A 10,148-nucleotide genomic window follows, 5' to 3' on the forward strand; every position below is an offset into this window, starting at 1 on the left:
CGTCGGCTGCGACGCAGCCGATCCGGGTTCGATTCTCGGCCAGGAATGGCATTTTTCTTCGGGCAAGTCACGGTGTCCGGAGAATCAAGTGCCGCCGTCCCCCACCCGGGCATGGCAGATACCTACGGGTGCCCAATCAAAAATCTGCCAAAACCCAACACACACGTGTTCCTCCCCCTACCGACAACACTAAAAGTACAAAAACCCAACCAGGCTAATAACCTCAGCTGTTGAAGCCTTACTCTTAATAAAAAAAAAAAAAAAACTTCCCCGATGGTGTGAACTTTCCCGGGTCAACATTATGTTTACCTTAATTAAAATGTTAATTCAATTTGAAATTAATTAAAATTATTCATTTTCTTTTTAATGAAATTGAAATGTATATTCAATTTTAAAAATGTTCATGTTCATACTATTATAAAAATTAAAATATAATTTATGAGTTAAGTTATAAAATAAGTGTATAAAGAGTTTACATGTACCCTTTTGGTAGTACTTAAGTAGACCTGGTAGAGTTTATATGCACCTACCCTTACGGTATAGTAATGTAGTATTGGAGTAGATCTACGTGAGCTTAACGATTCTACTGTTTTCCCGGATGGGCATAATTAATATTCATAAAACTTGTTTAACTCGTTCAAAGAAACATTCAGCCATTACTAGCACATATAAAGAGGACGGTCCTATTTGACAAACGCAATTGTCACTTTGAGCCCCAAAAATCAGTGAGGTCTCATCCATCTGGGGAGCAGGTTTCTTCTGCATACCCCACAGAATCACAATACTCGTATATCACGTGTGGACCACAGATGTGGCCATGCAACAAGTGTTCAAGATTAAAAAAACAACTCTTTTTTTAACACACATTTATTTTCCCCTCAAACGCAGGCACAACGTGCATGTAGGTATATAATATATATATTTATATATTAACGGATTATTAGCGATAAAAAAAATTACCGTTCACCTGGATGGCTTGATCCCCAAACCTGGATCCCAGACCGTCATTGACCTTTGAAAAGAGATTCGATAACAGTAAAAGATACAGAATACTGTGCCCAATTATACTTGAGGTACTACCGTGGCCATAGCTTTGAATGGTGACATTTTCATTGCTGACGGATACTGCAACTGTACATTGGACTGAGTTTTAAAATTCACGAGTAAGGGGGGGGGGGGAGTCGATATGAGCGTTTCCTGACGTCTACAGTAAATTGAAAGATTTAAAAAAGGATACACAAATTAATTTTTAGTCATTTCTAATGGGCGTCATAGTATATAAATGTCTAGTTACTATTTAGGTGCGCCTTAGCGAAGACTCATGTCTATAAAAAGATTAAAAGTTGGATGATTTATGGGAATTTAATTTTCGAAAATGCCGGTATATATAATATATTATATTATATCTATATTATGCCCGGCAACAAGGTTTAGAAAAAAACCAAATATTTAATACTATACCTACGTCACATATTATATTTATATGTATTGTTATTGTACGTATCAATATCGAAAAAAATTGCTTAAGACGGCCAAAGAGATTGAAAAATAATTATATGCTTACAGAATGCTTATTAAAAATCATCGCCTCTATAAAAAAAAATATTATGATGTGTATCATAATAAAATGCATGCAATAAATTTAAAACCGGACGTTAAATTGATTATTATATACCTGTGTGTACAACATACACACATACATACATACATACATTACATACATTTTATACCATTATACAATTTACATATTATATTTTTGATAGGACTATTATAATAAAAGTCATGTTAAAATGACTCAACCCGGTAATATAATTGTGAATTAGTTATAGTAATTTTAAATATAGTAATGTGGTTTAGATATTATATATAAATTGCCAATTTACTTTAATTTCCATCATTCAGTCAGGAAACGTTTAATTTTACCTTACAACTCCATTAGGCAGCAAAAAAAATTGCCTGTAATATGATATCTAATGTTATAAATATAGTATACGCCTTTAAACACAATAATTAATATAAATAATTATGGCACAGTGTATATTATAAAATATATTTGTAAACAAATACCGTGCTTATGAAAGCAGTGGCACTGAGATTTCAAAGTTTCAACCGGAAGCAAAAAACAGGCTTTGCTACAGAATGATAGAATAGACTGACTTGCAGGGACGATTGCACACAATACTGCCAATTACAATACGGTATAGACATATATGTATTGAGAGTTAGGGTTTTATCGATTTCGCCGTTTTAATATCAATTCCGCCGGTTATCGATTCCGCTGGAAATTTGTTAATGTTGATTATGCTGGATATTTATTTATGTGGATTCTGCTACGACTGTTTAGTAAACAATAATCGATCTCTCATATTGTACATAATTTTTTTTAATTAACAGTTGATATACGCCCGTATTAAGTCGTTGCGAGATGGCCATATGTATAGGTAGTGGTGGGATAGGGCTGTATAAGGCAGTCGGTTATTGAATATTACTATGGTTATTATAAATTATTTTTCCGCTCAATGTTTTTATATTTTTTTGCGTTTGAAGGTGGAGATTTGATTTACACCGTAAACGGATCTCCGACGTATAGTTGTCGACATCTGATACCCGAAGTACGAGAGTTGTTCATAAACTCGATGATCGAGAACATTGTCGATCACTTTTGATAGGTATAGTAATGAAATGAAATCGAATACAATACCATCATCACACCGACCGTTTTACATAATATTATAATACATAGATCCAACCACGATATATTCGAATTTTTTTAATAATATATATTTTAAACGTTTCGGTAATTTGTCATCAGCGTTTATATGTAGCTATAGTGACTTTACGTACAAGGAAAAAAACATGTACATATCATTATTTATTATATATTATTTTACGGCGTCTTGTTTTTCAGGCTATCAAAGTGCCGCCTGACATAGCGATGTGTAGAAAGACGAGTCGTCGTTGTACGTGGATTCCACCAACCCGAACCGCATACGCGATGACGTAAGTTCTATCGAAATTCAAATAATTCCTAAAACTCAAAAAAATTCTACGCACCAAACAAAATAATATAGTATTAGTTATTTGATTCCACAGAAATAGGACACGATTTGTATTCATTATTTGTTGTTTATTGATTAGTTAATTTAACAATATTATATTCAATGATCCATTAAATCGATATTAATACTCATCATAATATATTACATATTTTATTAAATAATGTATATTTTTAGGTTCAATAAGTTTATATTTTATATTTTAGAGGGTATTCCATAATTCTATAGTTTGATTTTTACTTATAAAATGACATCATACACTGCATCAGTATAATATATTATGTAAATTGTTGTATATTATGTCTTATCAAATTTGTTAAAAATTAAAATTTTTGTAAATAATAAATATATAATAGTATGCTGCAGAGACGTTCACGATTTTGGAACATTCTACTATTGTCGATTTTCATCAACGTTTATAAAGCGCACCTATCTATAAAGATTAAAAGTATAAATTTATTTTATATTAAGGTACGACTCCTTATATTAATAGGGTTCGATATTTAAGACAATATAGGTAATCAAAAAATAATAGGATTTAAAATGTGAAAAAGACCAAAAAGAAACATTTAATTTATATAAAAAGCAATTACAACATTTCCTAAAAAATAAATAGATTTCAGTTGATTTAACTAGTTTGTATTAAAATAAACTACCATGTACAAAAAAGATGAATTAACTTGCCGTAAAAAATACTGTATCGATATCACCGATAATAAACCCAATTAAAACTAATTTTAACATACCATCGACAATGCAAATTTTTGAGTGCACTTATTTTTTTTTCAAGCATATTTGAACATTTCAGCGTGCTTATATATTTAATGCTTATTTAATAGTGCATAATATTTGGTTTGTGTTTAATACATACAAATCCGCGCTCTACATTTATGATTAATTATTATATTATATTAGAACTAATTCATGTCAATAGTACAATCAATGGTATAATCCGTATAAAATACTATACCTATATAATCTTATGGTCGACGGTTTTGTGAATACTTTCCTTATTGGATTGATACGAGACACGATTTGAAAGAATTTTCACTGGAGTCGACGCTGCAGTGTACTACAATGTATGAGTTAGCCATAATAATGATTAATAACATTGAATCATCGTCTGCCAGTAAGACGTGCGGGTCGTGAATAATCAGACGAGAAAAATAATTAAAAACAGTAAAAATAGTTTCTGAACCGCCATAATTACTTATAATCACGGGAACGCGCTGTCCAAAGTCGGCCGACTCCGATCGCGAGATATTATTATTATTATATTAGTGTGCAGATTTTGCCTGTTCGTGATTTCGTGCCCGTACTCGCAGGCCATAATGTATAGGTAAATACTCGTATGAAACGAAAAATCTACTTTTTTGCTGGACACGAGGAGGACACCGGCGCGTGTCTGTCCACAGCGACGTAGGGTCTGCTGCAGGCTGCAGTCCCGTTGCGTATTATAAGACATACGCCAGCAGGACGAGTCGGCGGTGTAACGTGATGCAGACGGTGGTTCAGTGAACTTGAAGAAAAAAAATTGTAATGATATTGTTAAAAATGATAAACAACCATACTACAGTCGCTGCAAGAACACACGAAACGTACCTGCAAGACTATACACACACACATACACACATTATTTATAAATATATAATATGTATAATATGTAAATACATATATATATATATTTATATTTTATATACATACATATTTACGCTACCTCACAACATATTATATTATATATATATTATATACGCCCAAAAAGAGTTCGTGCGCTCTTTACATTTTTGTCTTCGTGACGGTATTATATACAGGGTGTATCGCGAGGTATCTGTCCTCGTACTTACGCAACATCCACTGTACACCTGCTATACCTAGGTACCTATAATAGTACTGGACATTTGACTCAGTGGGTGTTACGTTCCAGGTGAGTCCAACTGTTGTGGAATACGTGATGAAAATCGGTGAATCGAATTTTTCAATAATCCAACAAAAATTATTAATATCAGCTCTATACATTTGCTTTAACTGGCACTTTTGCTATCACATAATGTTATATACCTTCCTAAAGGATGAACAAAATGTCGATACTTTTATGGTTGAAATATCTATATAAACGAAGACACGTTGTTATAATATTGCCAACCCAGCGGTCTCTCAGAATTCAGATCATCTGACATCTACAAGTCAGTATATAATATATTATTATAGTCTATCAAAATCGTATCCCTACAAAATATTATTACTCGCTCTGGAATAATATAGCTTTTACTATAGTCGGCGGCGGCGGCGAATATTATTTTTATTATGGGTGTATTACGTGTAGGTGCTCGGACGCGTAATAACAAAGGCGTGACTTGGAATTTTTTGTCGTGTTTTTTTATTTTTTTCTAATTAATTATCACTGCTATAAGGTCATTAGGACGTATCGCGAGCCGCTCGCAATCACGGTTTAATTGTTCGCGAGACGGTGCCCCTATAAAATATATAATATACGTACCTACATGCACACGTCCAAGAATAACACGTTTGAATCCATCACTCGTCGGCCGTGCCACAGGTTACCTACCTATATGCCCCGTCAACGTACGCCTTATTATAATATATGATGTGCCGCGGTGTAATAATAATAATAATAATAATAACATTATAATAGTTACGAATATGGCCATTGGCTACACGACCGTGGCTATCATGACCCTTTATTATATACATATTATTATATCTAGGTGGGTACCATATTATATTTTAACGTTCCGCGGTCGCTGCGTTTTACAGTTTATTATAGCGATAAAGACTATTATTATTTTATTTTTTCATATCGTGAACGACCGCTGCAATACCTAAACTGGCAACTTGTCCGGGACAAGTACAGCAAATTACCGATACACTTATTTCATAATGTATTATATTTACGACAGTACATACATCGCAACAATACCTTATACAGTTATACATGAACAACTGCGCACTTATATATATAGGTACCTAGTTGAATAGTCATATACTTATATATATATTATTTATTATATAAAATGCTTCTGCGTCTTGTAATAATTATTATTATTTACGTTATATATAGTATAATATGCGTACAGCAACAAAGTGTGCGTGGTGTTTTCTAAAACTTTCAGTCAGATTCGTAACGAAACAATATACGTAGAATGATGTTTCAAATAGTCGTCGTGTTCCTTTACTCTGTAAAGTGAACACCGTGTCGGGTCCACTTGGATAGTGACGTGCCCTGGAACTTTCAATTGGGGGTAGTGTTTGTAATAATCAAAATTATTATAAAAAATGCTTAATAGGAATATCATATTATTGCATGCTTCAACTTATACCTATATTAAAAGGATCTTTTCTATCAAATTCAGCATTATATTTATTTATTTTAAATACATTGTTTGTATTTTGATGATTTTTGTATGATTGAATAATATAACACTTTCAAGTCTATACAAATTTAAATTTGTTAACTGATAGTGCTATTATTTTGTATGAGATTTCTTTAAATAATTAGCATACCATATTATGTATTACACAGAAATCAGTATTTGAATGAAAGGGTTTCTTAAAGGTTATCCTTAGTGGTAGGTAATGGATTTAAAGTAGTTCTGAGCTAACTTAAAATATATTTCTCGAAGGTACCACCCCATACACCATTTCTGCATAATAAACTGACTGTGTAGTTTTCACATCATGTGTGGACCCGGCCGTTGTGTATTATAAGACTGTATGCAGACAACGCGTAGTTTAGACTGAGATATCTTGGTTCGTAGTTTGGACGTCGAAGACAAAATACGTATTTTAATAATATTATAAATATTATCATAAGCGTAGAGTCGTAACTCTTCGGTACACTACAACTAAACCAGGATAATTTACATAATTTTATTAAATCATTTCTTACAATATACGTACGAGGTGCGCGATGTTTATTATGGAATATTAGGGGAAAATATTTATATACAATACATAGGTAGGTATGACAATAATATATAGGTAACTACAACACAAAGATTTTAATATTATGCGTATTGTTTCCTATATGTATGGGGTGTAAAAACGAAAATGTGAAGAAAAAAAGGACGACCACCTTAGGTTGCATGTTTGTATCTGATGTCACGTGAACACACTTGTGCATAATAGTATATATTAATGTATTACAATAATATGATAATGTTATAATATACTGATTACAGCGTTAGATTATTCGTTGGCGTGTGTGACGTTGACGAGCTGCAGCTGCACAGCGTTTCTTATCAGACGTATTATAGTCAGTACAGAATGCATATTAATACGAGTTATATTATATAGGTGTATGTAACACTATTAAAGGTACCCGTGATGCATCGTAACGAAAAACGACGAGGTGGGCACTCGGTGGTTAGAAAATTCCGACACGTACGAAATAATAATAATAAAAAACTACGTATAATAAGATGGTAGGTACGAAACCTTTGTACTGTACAGACATAATATATAGAGTCGAAAAATAATAATAAATAAAAAAAAAACTTAACGCGCGACAAGGTTGACACGACGCGCATCTGTTGGCGCGCGATGAGCTGTCTTATTGTGTGTAATAACAACAACATTGTCGTCTGCACGTGGGAGGAAACGCACGTCTTTGGAAAAGTAATAACGTCGGTAATGAAAAAAAATCTCGGCTCAACGCTTGTTTTCATTTCCTAGATGGCTAGATATCGTGTTTTATTATATTATATTATACGTCATATTCAGCGTTGAGTATAATTAGTTGAAAATCTTAGGTAGATACCTACTTGTTTAATGCGGCAGGTAGACAGTAGTAATCAGTCGTATAGGTATAAGCAATATAGGCAAGGGATTTTCTTCAGCGTAGTTTCAAACCATATATTTATAGGCGTGTTTCAACTTTTAAAAGTAATATTTTTTACATAATTGTAAGTACCATAATATATCTAGACTCTACTTATATATTGTGGAGGTTATCTTTTCTTGTACAATATGCTGTGGCACTTTGATTTTGTAAGAAACATATCACATTTTCTGGATTTTTAATTTTTTTCAAATGACAATGCTTCAATGCCTATAAGACTATATTATTATTATCATACGATTTTCAATTTCAAAGCAGAATATATTTTTTTAAAAATGTTTGATCAAAAATATCAAGTATTGAACTATATAATGATTTATGATTGTTTACTATATTAATTTTATTATTAAGATTTTAAATGTTAAATTTGAGCAGGAATAAAATAATCACACGATATATCATCCCGGGTTGCGTCGTTATATATCATTGTAATTATTCTTATCGACTTATAAAATAGATATCAAAAATTAAAATGTACTTAAATAGTTAAATGTTTTTGTATACAATTTTAAATAATATAGCTAAAGGACTAATATATTATACTATATTGCCCTATGGTCTATATTATTAGAAAATAATATGTGTCAGGATAAAAATAAAATTGTTTGTAGTTTGTATGCCTGTAATGACTACGACAACGACCGATATAATTAATATGTTTTATTAAAATTATTAAAATTTAACCCATATAGATAGGAAAATGTATAAGTATAGGTACATATAGTTATAAAATGTAACTATAGTTGATTGACGGAGACGAAAAACCTCAAAATATATTTTCTCCACACCTAATACAACAAATAAATGAAAATAATATTATATAATATATGCACGGAAGGCGAGTAGTGTCTTAAACGATTATTACAACAATATCTACGAATTTAATAATATATTTTATACGCACAATACATCGTAATACGCGTTGTGTATAGACGTAATACCTATAGCGTATATAGTACGGTTATAGGTTCTATGGTATGGTATGATATAAATGTAAAATAATAATAATAATAATAATATATAAAATGACTTGGAGATGCAGCGCAGAGCGTTAAGGTGTGAACCGGCTCCAAAAATAATAATAATATGATGATAATAAAAATACATTTTATATTATAAACGCGTATCTACCTATATATGCATTATATTATATACATAATAATATATACCTACCTATATTATATTATACAATATACATTATACTATATACATACGTGTAACTGACTGCGTGTTGGTATTCCGTGTCCAAGTATATATGGTATTTTAGACGTAGTGTGCCCTGCCACACTACACCACCATCATTAATAAGGCGATTTTATTGTCCTGTCACACCGTGAGCGCACAATACAGTAATAGTATCCAACGCGCGCACTTTTATATTTGATGTTGTAATGCTCCTTTTTTCTTTATTATTATTATTATTTTTTTTTTATATATCAGGATTCCAAAAACCCTCTGACAATAAATCGGTTTTACTGAGCGCAAGCCGCCCGTTTGTGTTAGAAGTTATTTTACTCGAAAACGTCATCTGACCCAGAGACCGCGTCCGTCGTACCTACATAATATTATATTATTATACTCACCTCAGCTTATTTTCTTGGCTTGGGGTGCCATATCGTTATTCCGTATTCGTTACAACGCATATATAACTATACTGTATACGATAATACTTGTAACGTTTTATTATAAGCAACAATGCAGCACATAATTTTGTCGAAGATTTTTGAGTTATATCCATTCTTTGTAAACAAAATCCAATGATGATAAATATGGACCGGATTTAAATGCTCTAAAAAGTAAAAACCGTCAAAAAATGATCTAAAAATGGCTAAAAATTTCCATAGTAAATATTATATTTTATCACGATAATACCCTTAACAATTGACACATAAAATATTTTTTTTAATGCAATATTTTATTAGGTACACCTATTTAATTTAAAATGAATAATAAATTTAAATACATTTATTAAACATTTATTTTTAAAAAAAAAACTTGAAATTAGATAAAAAATTGATAGAAATTCAGAATGCTTATACATTTTAATCACGGCTTACAAAATTTACTATTGGATACATGTTTTGCCATCTGTATTATAGGCCCTCTAAGTGAGTAAATAGTTAAAAGTAGAATTTTTGAACCAAAAGGATAATGCCCCCCCCCCCCCACCATAGAAAATGAATCAAATCTCCTACTGAAGTCGTATGATATTATACAATTAATATGAATTATAA

This window comes from Metopolophium dirhodum, chromosome 2 (genome assembly GCF_019925205.1).
Source record: "Metopolophium dirhodum isolate CAU chromosome 2, ASM1992520v1, whole genome shotgun sequence".
Classification (NCBI taxonomy): domain Eukaryota; kingdom Metazoa; phylum Arthropoda; class Insecta; order Hemiptera; family Aphididae; genus Metopolophium; species Metopolophium dirhodum.